General features: G+C 33.5%; 1 pseudogene; it reads right to left on the bottom strand.

Moving 5' to 3' along the window:
- Positions 1-297: 297 nt before the first annotated feature.
- LOC120172267 lies at positions 298-2,137 on the bottom strand (annotated as a pseudogene).
- Between the last annotated feature and the right edge of the window lie 10,627 nt (positions 2,138-12,764).

Raw genomic sequence — 12,764 nt, 5'->3', positions numbered from 1 at the left:
ATGAAAACTTCACATTATTATGCATTTACAAAGGTTAAGAACATATGTGATTGAAACAAATGCTTACATTCGGAACTCAAAATTTTCTGTCTATAGCAGCATAGTACTTTTATCTGAGTCGTTATCCCCGACAAAGCCAACTTGGTGAATTTAATTTCTCAATAAGAGAAAATAAAGAAAACTAGGCAATAATGGAAAAAACATCAAAAAATGATTTCAACCATGCAACAATGGTGAAAGAACTAAGCTCCATATACCAATGAACCCAGAAGCATTAAGAAAAGATAGAAGCACATTCTACTTGATTATGCCGATAAACTACACAGATGAATCTATACATTTTTACAAATTGAGGCTTATCAATAATAACATAAAGAGAAAGGTATGCCAACCTTTCTTATTTTTCTTCTTTATCAGCATCTTCACTCTTATCCTTTACAGAACCCTTTAACAAATAAAATCTCAGTCAATATACCAGGCAGAAATCACAGTATAACTAGAGAATAAAATTAAGAAATTTTACCAGTTTAATGAAGATGTCATCATTGCTCTTCTTATTCGAAAGTTGGTGCATAGACTCGAACTCTTTGGCATCAACTTCCCTTCCTTCAGTCTTGAGGGCAATCAAAGCTTTCCTCTTCTCCTCATGAATCTTCTCATATTCTTCCAAAGTCATCTCCTAATATCGACCGAGAAAAAGTACACATTCAAAATTAGAACATTAACATTAAGAAAGACTTATTGAACCAGGCAAATTCAAAATTAATTTTGTTACTCAACTACCACCATTTCTATGAAACCGATAAACTATTGTGATCAAAGAACCACCTTATTTTCAGGTTCCTTCTCCTTGGATTCATTTGCAGCATTCTCCTTGTTGGCATCTGCAGCATCTTCCTTTCCAAACTGCTCCTTGGTGCATTTCTTTTCATTCTGAGAGCATTTTCTTCAGTCTCCCTAATTTGGGTCAAAATTGCAGGTATGACTGATGAGCTTGTATCACATATATATTCATGTACATACAATGAGCATATGGCATATCAAATAAGGAATTCGTTTTGTGCATGCAGCTTAAGATACTGACAAAACAAATACTCACGGGGCAATTTTATCAGTAGCACCAACCCAATTTCCACGCCCCGCACCATCACGTTTGAATTCACTCCTGTATAGATAAATATGAGCTCAATGGTGATGGAAAACAGAACGCAATAGAGAGATCATAGATAACAAACAAATCAAGCAAGGGAAACACTAACCCGCGTCCAGTCCCACTGTGGCGTTCAGGTTCATACTGTCTGCGATTATGTTCTCCTTCTCCAGCCTCTGCATTGTTAAAATCCCAACGCCGACCTCCACGGAAAGAACCTCTAGGCCCGACATTTCCACGCCTTTCAAACTGCTTTCCTCTACCTCCCTCTTCAGATGGCCTGTACCCTCCTGAAAATCCATTGGAGTTGTCACTAACTCTGGAATCACGATTGAACCCACTGCTACCTCGACCAAGGCCACGTCCTCGTCCCGGCTCATTCTTAGCCTCTCTCACTGCATAGAAAGACAACTATGACTAAGTACACCGCATTTCAATGATTAAAAGCTTGTCGATAAACAAGCGTAAGATTTAACAAAATAGAAGCTTAATGAAAGAGATTAAATTTCACAAATGTCTATTATTTTACTACACCTCTAATTCAGTAAACAACTATACATCAATCCAACGACCAATGGCAACAAAGATACTCCATTAAACTACAGAAACAATACAAGATACAAAAACAAATTTGCTGCTTTTACGGTTGTTACATTCAAATCAAAACAGACAATCATTTTAAAATAAAAGAAAAGCCTAGAAGAAACAAAAGTCACCAGCTTGAGAAGGAGGAAGTGGCTTGGTGGGGAGCTTGGCAGACTAACAGGCTGAGCTTGAGCTGCAGTCGAAGCAGGAGCTTTCTTAGGCTTTTCAAGCTTTTGTTGCTCTACAGAAGCAATAAGAAAACTTGGGTCTTCAGTATCATCATCCAAGAGATCGAAGGGGTTCATGGTTGCCATTGTTAATTCTAAGAGATTAAAAAAAACTTCAGGTTTTTATTTTAACTTAAAAATAAGCACCAACCAAGAGAGCCCTGTTATATGATTGAAGACAAAGAAGAGAATGAATGTGAATTGGAAAATATGATGTTTGGAAGGCAAGAAAACACACACACACACACGAAATGCAATGCGAGAGACAGAGAAGCTGGCTCAATAAACCCTAGCCAATGCAGCAGAGCAATAACAGTGACGCTAGACCTAATGTTAATTAAATACCATAAGGTTTTGTTAATTTGTGGACGAATTCATTTTTAAGACTTGTGTACTTTGTTCTTTTATTTGGTTTAATTAAAAAAATATTCAAATTATATCTTTTTTTACTTTAAATAGCTAAGTTTTTTTTGTTAAAATATTATTTACCATTTTTTCTATTTTTTCTATTATCATTTAAGGTATATGAATGTATTAACAGTTAAATAAATTAAATAATCCTTCAAAACATGATACATAATGCGTTTTTATATTTTTAAAATTTAAAATTATTATTACTTCTTAAAAAAATCTTAAATTTATCTAAAATATAAAAATCTAAATCCTTAAATTCTAAATATCCAAATCCATAATCTATAATCTCTTTTCTCTCTAGTCACCAATTGTCCACTTATCATCGGCAACGATGAGTTTTTGAGAGAGAGAAATGACTAGAGGTGGGTATACGGGCTACCCGCCCGTTTAGCCCGCGGGTTTTTACGGTGCGGGCTTAAACGGAGCGGGCTAAAAAGTCCGCATTCATAAACGGTTTTGAATTTTAAGGCCCGCGGGCTAAACGGGCTTACCCGCGGCCCGTTTAATAAAAATAATTTTAAATACTTTAAATGCAATAAAAAATAATGTTTTAACTTACTACACCTTTAAAAATGATCGAGCAACTTGAAATGGAAGGTTATAATATTTAAATTTTATTTTAAATAGCCAGAAATGATTATAAAATAACATTTTTTTAATATTTTAATCATTAATATATATATATAATGATACAATTACTTAAACTTAAATTAAAAAAATAATATTCACTTATATCACCAAATTGAAAAACAAATAAAACAATAACCACATTATACTTTTATAAAACACGATTATTCAAGGCTATAATATGAAGATACAGAAGTGTCAGAAAGCAGAAATTCAAACATAAAAATTCAACAAAGTCAAACATTATACAAATCTAACAAGAAAGTTGTCAAGTGTTCCTAATAATTGTATTTTATGGATACTTTAGAGAAATACTAAAACATAATATGAAAATATAAAATAAAATACTTACAGTATAAGAGTAAATTTGAAAGATACAATTATACTAAAATTGATAAAATATAAGTAATTAATTTGTTAAAATATATTTATTTTGTAAAAGTCTTTAAAAGTTGAAAAGATTATTTTCAATTTTTTCTTTTATTTTTCTTTCTTATTTTTAATCCAAATATTATGTGTCATTTGATATATTATTAGAATATCACGTGATTTTTATAATTAAAGAACAAAACGGATAATACTTCACGAAAAAAATAAAGGTCAAAATTAAATAAAAAAATCTTTAAATACCAAAATGATAATGATGTATATTTAAATGAAAAAAATATCAAGCAACGGTAAAATTATGACAAACGCCCTAATAAATTTAAGAACTACAATAGTTATAAGTAACATCATATTTATAGGTAATTATTTTCTTTTTCTATAAAATTCTTTAAGTTTATTTTCTCTAAAATTTTATAAATTTTAAATTAAGCGGGCTTTAGCGGGTAGCCCGTGGTTATACCCATTAAACCCACGGGTTTAACGGTTCGGGCTAAAAAGTCCGCAATTTAAACGATCTTCAATTTTTGAGGCCCGAAACTCGCACTGGTCGCGGATTAAACGGGTAGCCCGCGGACCTTAACCTATATACTCAGCTCTAGAAATGACGACAGAAATTGAAAGAGATTTGAGGATTTATTGATTTGGGGTTTAGAAATATTGATGGATTTAGGTATTAGGACTACGATAAGAAGGAAGGGTGATAACAGGTCTGACAATAAATTAATGTTGGATGACGATAGCAATGGTCGATGATAATAATGGGCTTTAGAATTAGGATTTTAGTTTTTTTTTATATTAGATAAATTTAAATTTTTATAAAAAATAATAATTTTAATATTTGAACTAAAAATTTTAAAAGTTTATAGTGTGTCACGTGTCATGTTTTGAGTAGTTTGACTGAATCTTTAATGGTTGTTACAAAATTCAATTTAAAATGATAATGAAAAAAATGTAGATATCTACTTTGATAGGAAAACAATTAGACACCTAAAGTGAAGAGATATATAATTTTGACACTTATTTTTTAATTGAATTTTTTTATTTTACGATAAATTATAAACTTTATTATTAACTTTATTCTCATTCATGTATTAGTCATTAAAATTTCACTCATTTTTTTTAATTTTATCACTTAAATTTACATTATGTTATTTTTGGTCACTTGAACATTAAATCAGTAAAATGTTGTTTTAGATCTTCATAAAATATTAAGAAAATTTCTTCAATTTTTTTCTTTTCTTGTTATTTTTCTTTATCTTGTTGTCTCTCCCTCTACTAAAATTAGTTCAGATACAAACCACTAATTACTGTGACTAGTTTTTTTTTTTGAAAGAGGTAGGTTTGTATGATTTTATTAATCAACAGTCTACGAAACATGGGCCTCATTAAAAAAAAAGCTCCCTAACTTTTCGGAGGAAAAAAGTGCACCATGCTCATCAAATCAAGAAGACACAATAGTATTTTCTACATGTAATCAATGGTACCCGATAATCATATTGAATGCCTACACCCAAACCAAGATGTCTTATATGCACCTCCAACACTCCCTCTTTGTATAGACACGAAAGACCTAGGACAACCATTATGGATGTTAAAGAGCCATTGATCGCGTGTAAATGTTTGTGTTATGGCATACAAATATGTGCAAGTATACACAATCGATGCAAGTAATAAAGTAGTAAGTGAGTTATCTTCTCCACAAGGATTGAGGAAATTTTAAAGATCAGTATGGCTAGAACTAGGTGTCACTAACTAGTTCGATCCTTCTTGTCTAAGGGTATTCACAAATAAAAAAAAATAAGCAGTGGCAAATTGCATGAGTAGATGGAAAATTTATGCCAAGACAAGAAAAGTCAAGTGAAGTGAGCAGTGAAGTTTTCTCGCTGCAAGAAAAATATGCAAGAGTAAACAATAAAAGTTTTAAGGCTAAAAATGTTTGAGTTTCAAATATATATTGAAAACCTCACACAATCATACTTCTAACAGATCACCTGGGTTGGATTTGCTACGGTGAGAAATTATTCTATGTTTAGGAGGACTAGTATGCTACGTCTATGTTGCTCGACAGGATTTACTACAATGTTCCAAGTGTATCTTTAACACAGAAAATGGTAAACTATTGCTACGGCAATACTACTCAACGTTAACTGTAGCCCTTGGTTTTTCAAACTATTACTATGACAATACTCCTTAGCGTAAATAGTAACACTAACCTATCTACTTTAGCATTTATCTCTCTTAGTCGAATGAAACTCTCTCCTTATCTCTAAGGTAGATTAAAACCTCACCATCCCGGATCAATTTCATTGTTCACATAGATCTAACCTAACTCTTTCGGATATTATGTATCACTCTTAGAAAAATGGCAATCTTTCAAAAGCTCTTACATTGTCAAGGACAAATATTAAAACAGTGAACAAAATAACATTTAACAAAATCATACTTAATCATTCATTAACAGTAAAATAAAGTATCATCCAAGCATTTCCAACACCAAATAAAATAGTTTATGGTATGGTTAATATCATGCCAAAAATATTCAATAAATACAAGCCCTTAAAATATAAGAAATGAAGAACAAAAGGAAGAAAAACTCCCAGAACATAGCTCTTCCATGACATCAGACCACCACCATGACTGCTCTAGATCACCAACCTCACTTGAGGACCTGACCGCTACTCCGACGAAGCCTGGATATGAGGACACCAAGGACGAATGATAGTAGAACGGTGGAAAAAGAAGAAGCTACAACCGCCTGTCTCAAAACCTTTTTCTAGGGTATATGTCTCTCTATCTTTTGGAGAGTATAATGTGATATCTATAGTGGGAATTTTTAAGGTTTAATACCCTTATAATTTCCATAAATACCCCTAAACTTTACACTAATTGTGTGAATAAAATGGAAGCCGTCAGTGGTCCCAAATTCTTAACAGGGGCAAGGGTTCACGTGAGGTACATTGGAATGTTGGCCACACGACGTCAGCAATTATCTTGTACTGCGTCAGACTTGTGAGATAAAACTCACCGCGATAAAAATTATTCCTCATAGTCATCGTCTTCAGTTCCTTTTGACATGTCACAGAATTTTATCTCGTCAAATAAATTCTTCCTCGGTCATTTCCTATTACCTGAATCATCATAGCCAACACACAACCCTTCTCATCACCAGCATCAATTTAATCAAATAAAACTTTATCGTGACAAAACTTATCCATCACATGCAGAAATGTCCTAAATGCAACTATATGCAACTAAAATGATATGTCAATGGCTTTTAGAGAATTAATAACTTAAGTAAAATGACTTAAATATAGTCTTTTTATGAGTTATCACACCCCCAAACTTAAGTTATTGCTAGTCCTCAAAGAATGGACAAGAGCAGTAGAAAAACAAAGTGTCAAGGCAAAGTATAAATTAGGACAATCAAGTGGTTTAAAATTTCATCCCTCAGTAACAAGTTTGGCCTCAACATGCTAGACTGAATGAGAAGTCAAGCACCTTTCCCTAGGTCAGAACTCTTTGTCAGTGTGTGTGCGTGATTGTATCTAGTTTATGCTTAACGAATTTAGATAACTCCTAAGAGAGTTCTTTTGGTTTGTCAAGGCATAAAAGTATTCATTAAGAACAGTGTAACTCATGTTTATTCAACATTTAATTTCATATTTTTAACACTGCTTCAAGGGAGTAGCCCATCATACCTATCATCCCACACTCTAGGTAAAAGGGAGCATACCTTCTACCCCTGAGCTAGTAAGGTAGAGTCATCATGTGACTGGTTTCATTCACTCATGTGCCAAGGCTACCATTTATTTAAGTAAGGTCTCCAGGTAATGTCGACGCATAGAGAGTGTCACTCTATAGTTATGCTGATACATTTATTTGCAATTCATAACACTAAGGAGTTCAACTTAATCTTTCGAAACATTTTATGCCACGACGTGCAAAAGTTCTATCCTAAAAATTTTCTAATAACCTTAAGCAGAGAAAACATATAATCATGTTATACAATCATGTTAAAAGATTCACAAAGAATCAAGTCTTAAGGTTAGTTCTATCTTCTTCAACAGTCATGTACAATAATTTTGGCCAAGGCAATAAAAATTTTCTTTCAACATCGAGCATCCTTAACTCTTCCCAATTAACTACCCTAATAATAATTTATGTAATGAAAAAATATTTCTACTAAACATTAGTAATGTAATTAACTAAGTGTGAAACACAATACCTCCCCCAAACTTGAGGGATGCATTTTCCTCAATGCATGAAAACTAAGTAAAGTTAAATTACTCTAAATGCTATGGAAATGCAAATGTGGAGAGGTACCTTATTGTGGTGGGTCAGCCTTGCTGGATGATCGGGTACATCGTCTTTTGAGAGGGGATAGGCTATTAGATCTGGTTTCTTCATAGGGAGCGATGATGTAGGTATAATCACGGTATGACTTGTTGAGCATTTAAGGCGACGCCTGGTCCTGGGGGGACTAACTTATTGTGGCGTCTCATTGGCACACTCAGCTGGGAATTCCAAGGGTTGGATTTCTCCAGTTTCAGCAACTGGCTCAGTATTTAAGTTAGGGGTATGCTCGGTGGTATACTCCGGATCGGGATATTCACCAACTTCCACCGTAGGAATCTCTTAATTAAACAATTCTCGTGGAAGCACCTTGGTGCTTTCGGAGGAGTCAGACTGAGGTACTCATCAATATCCTTGTCATTCTTCAGGAACATGAGAGAATTGCGTAGCAAGTTGGGTGGCTTTCTGGAGATTAATAAATAAAAAGTAAAATATAAGATTGGGGTAATGAATGAAAAATATTTTGATTAGATGGTTTGAAAATAAAAGGGAATAAAATATTAAAGGAAAATATTTTCCCTCTCAAAGTTACCGCCCAAAATAATTTACTAGGGTTTTGCTCTTCCTCCAATATGTGAGCCCCGTTATGAAACTACCGTGTGTTAAAAATATCTAAAAAAACAAAGTCAGGGAATAAAATATAAAATAACTCGTGCAAATAAAAGAAATGAAAATTATTTATGTAAAGAATGCAAAATATTTTTGCTGAGGAAAAACTTGTTCAGAGTGTAGATGCAAACTCTTAGGCATCATGGAGCAGCAATGCCGACTTATCTCACAAGATGGGTGCTTCGTTATAGGACTTCAACCTTTGTCCATTCACTTTAAAGGTTGTCTCATTCTCCATGTTCTTGATTTTTATTGCTGTGGATATGCACCTGGTGTACTAAGAAAGGTCTGACCATCTTGACCTTAGCTTGCCTGTAAACACTTGTTCCTTGAATTGTTGAGCATACTTGTTGGCTAGGAAAAAATTCTAGTGGAAATTTTTTTCTGTCGTGCCACCTTTTCGCCTTTTTCTTGTAGAGACGGGCATTCTCATATGCTTGGGCTCTAAATGCTTCCATCTCATTTAGCTCCAACAACCTTCGTTCTCCAGCAAGATATGCATTCATGTTAAGTTTCTTTACGGCCCAAAATGCTTTGTGTTTGAGTTCCACGGGCAAGTGACCTGCCTTCCATAAACTAACTTGAATGGAGACATCCCTAGTGGTGTTTTAAATGTTGTGCGATAAGCCCACAGTGCCTCATCAAGCTTTGGCGACCCATATTTTCTTCTTGGGTTGACCACCTTCTCAAGTATCTACTTGATCTTGCGGTTGGAGACCTCAGCCTGCCCATTGGTCTAGGGGTGGTATGCCGTGGTAATTTTATGGCATACCCAGTATCTTTGCAGCGCCTTGGCAATTAATTTATTGTCAAAGTGGGTGCCCTCATCACTGATAATTGCTCTTGGTGCTCCAAAACGCGTGAATATGTTTTTGTGTAAGAACTTTAGTACAGTCTTGAAGCCATTTCTAGGTGTTACCACGGCTTCAACCCATTTGAATAAGTAGTCCATAGCTAAAAGTATGTACAAATCACCAAATGACGATAGGAAGGGTCTCATAAAATCGATTCCCCCTACATCGAAAAGTTCAACTTCCAAAATATTTTCCCATGGCATCTCATTTCTCTTCGATATATTCCCGGTGAGTTGGCAATGACCACATGACGTATAGAATTCTTGTGCATCCTTGAATAAGGTAGGCCATTAGAAGCTGGATTAGAGGACCTCAGCAGCAGTCCTCATCCCACCAAAGTGCCCTTCATATAGGGATGTATGGCAATGAAATAGAATATTATTGTGTTCTTCTTTGGGGATGCACCTCTAGATTATTTGATCTCCATATTGTTTAAATAAGAACGGTTCATTCAAATAGTATTGGTATACATCATGTCTGAACTTTTTTCGGCCCTAGCAAGAAAAATCTGGAGGCACAATACCGTTAACAAGAAAGTTAACTATGTCAGCATACCACGGTACAACCGTGGCAAATAAGATTTTCTCGTTAGGGAATTCCTCCTGAATTTATTTCATGTAATGGAAAATGTTTTTGTTCTCTAGCCTAGACAAGTGATCTGCTACTTGGTTCTTGGTACATTTCCTATCCTTCACGTCTAAATCAAATTCTTGCAGTAGAGTATCCATCTAATCAGCCTAGGTTTGTCATCCTTTTTATTCACTAGGTATTTAACGGTTGAATGATCAGTGTGTACAATGATCTTAGTTCCTATAAGGTATGCCCTAAACTTATCAAAAGCGAATACCATCCTGATCAAAGCTCAATCTTATAGAAAATTGTTATTCCCTTTATATGGTCAAAAAATCATCAATACTCAGAAGAGGATACTTGTTCTTGATAGTAACTTTATTTAACTGTCGATAATCTGTGCATAATCGCATGGATCCATCTTTCTTTTTCACAAACAACACTGGTGCACCCTAGGTGAAACACTCGGTCTAAAGAATCCTTGATCTAGTAGTTCTTGCCATTAAGCCTTTATTCTCTTAACTCAATCGAAATCATTTGATATTAAACCATAGAAACATGATCAATGCCCTGATAACCATAATTCTTGAATTTCACTCTTGATATGGAGGTAACCCAGATAATTAATCTAAAATACATCTAGAAATTCCCGAGTTGTGGGAATATCATACGATTTTACTTCAGATACTTGAGTATCTATCACCTTAGCTAGAAAAGCTATGCATCATTCTTACATCATTTTAAACGTAACCATTGTTGATATCACGTTAATGATGATTCTGTTTTTTCATCAATCACTAAAATTTCCATTTTCTTCCTATCTTTCTAAATTAATTGCTTCTTGTGACCATCAACAACCATAGTGCAGAAACACCCAACCCATGCTCAATATGATCTAAAACTCGTTAAATGATAATCTCATCAGATTCATCAAGAACATAAGCTCATGAATCTTTATCGGACATTTACCTACCTATCTGACTCACATTTGCATCATGACCCATAGGATTTCAGCTATAATATCACTTGATATCAAGTTGAATTGAATATCTCTACTTTAGAATTCCTTATTTCATTCTTAAGGTAATATGTATAACTTTTCCATATCCATAGAAATTATTCTCGAGCAGTTGAAACAGTTTCCATCTCAAATGAAAGTCTAAATGTCCACAGTCGTTCAATAAGAAAACTTGACAAATTTGTAGCAATAACTTTATAGAACTTAATGCTAAAATCACACTATTAAACAAATTTACTCTTTTTCCTATCACTACAAACTTGAAACTTTTCAAGTTCTTGAGAATCAATCTCAATCTAAGCAATAATTCATTGTAGGATGAAATGGGTAGACAATCCATTTTCACAAATTTACCTTCGTAAGGTAACTCTATCAAGTCCATAAAACTTAACATCTCCAACTCTTTTAAGGCATGATACTGAAGAAATGTCAGATCCTTTTAAGTCGATTTCATTCTCGACCTTCCTTTCAACATTATCAACTTTCTTACTTTTGTCCTTAGTTTTCGATATATGAACACAATCAAAATCATCTATCATTAGTAATAAGTAACTTTACCACATAATAAGCATCATAGTATATATAAACAACTATCAGTAAAATTTTGACATCCTAGTTGCTTTTATATATTCTTAACTAAATATAGACTCATTTCATGTCCAGAAACGGCTAAACCTGTAGCTCTGATACCAATAAATGTAACACCTACAACCCATATACTTATGCCAATACAGGTTATAGATATCACATGAATTACTTAAAATATTTACCAAATCAAAAGTGATTTAAAATTTATTTTCTTCAAATTGTAACTGATAAGATAAAAATATTAAATCACATAAAACTGTCACCTAATATTTAAAATATATCTTAATATAAAATACATTTATTTATGATAATAATATTGATTTATGTTATCCATAGTACAAACCAGTTCCAAAATAGTACAACAGAGAAACTAGGACATTGATAAATGCATGCCACTAACTAAGTCAAAATCACATCAAATGATGTCTTACTGATATTGTAATATACTCCTCGATGCTTGGAGTTGCCAATACTCCTTACTTTTACTTCTTACCTACGTGTGAAAATCATCACACGTTAAGTATATACTTAGTGAGGTAATTAAAATAATAAACATTGCAATACAACTCATGCATGAAATTAAAGTCATTTTCCAATGTCATAAGAACACCTTACTTGCATGCCCAGTATTTTATCATAAACAAAATGAAATAACATAAATATAATCATTTTTGCTAATAATTATAGCCCAAAATTATTAATCCATGAGGAACCCAGTATAGGATTCAAATATTGAAAAATAGTGTTGAGGTCGAGCCTTACTCACCTAATAATGCATCATAGTGCTGAGATCGAGCGTTGCCCACATAATTATGCATCGTAGTGCTGAGGTCGAGCCTTGTCCACATAACTTGTACTATGCGTCTTCATTAAACACTCTAGTATTATTTAAATTTGCAGTTGCTAGACTCTATGGCATGCCATTAATACCCCTGAACCTCAATAACTTACTTGGGCATATAGTAACATTTATTTCAGCCATGTATCGTATATCCATATAATTAACGTTAGGGAAATTCATAACCGAATTAACATTCCTGACAAATTACCTTGTTTATATCATCATGATTTCACACTTTGACATATCAAGGTCATGTCGATATTATGAATAATGACATACTATTATGATGATATAAACAAGGTAGACTCATCGCAAGTCTTCCTAATGATGTATAAAACATATATGCATAATGTCATGCATGTATTGCACTCACCTTGACAATTTATATCAAAATATGTGTCTCACTATGTTCCACACTAAATCCTTTTATACTCGATTTGCTTCGATCACAAAATCAATTACGATCTATACAAAATCAAAAATTGATATCGATACATATGTTAGTATTGTACTAACATAAATACATTTCCAAACCAAAAAT

This window comes from Hibiscus syriacus, unplaced genomic scaffold (assembly GCF_006381635.1).
Source record: "Hibiscus syriacus cultivar Baekdansim isolate YM2019G1 unplaced genomic scaffold, ASM638163v2 tig00111848_pilon, whole genome shotgun sequence".
Taxonomy (NCBI): Eukaryota; Viridiplantae; Streptophyta; class Magnoliopsida; order Malvales; family Malvaceae; genus Hibiscus; species Hibiscus syriacus.
This window is presented reverse-complemented; position numbering and strand designations above follow the sequence as displayed.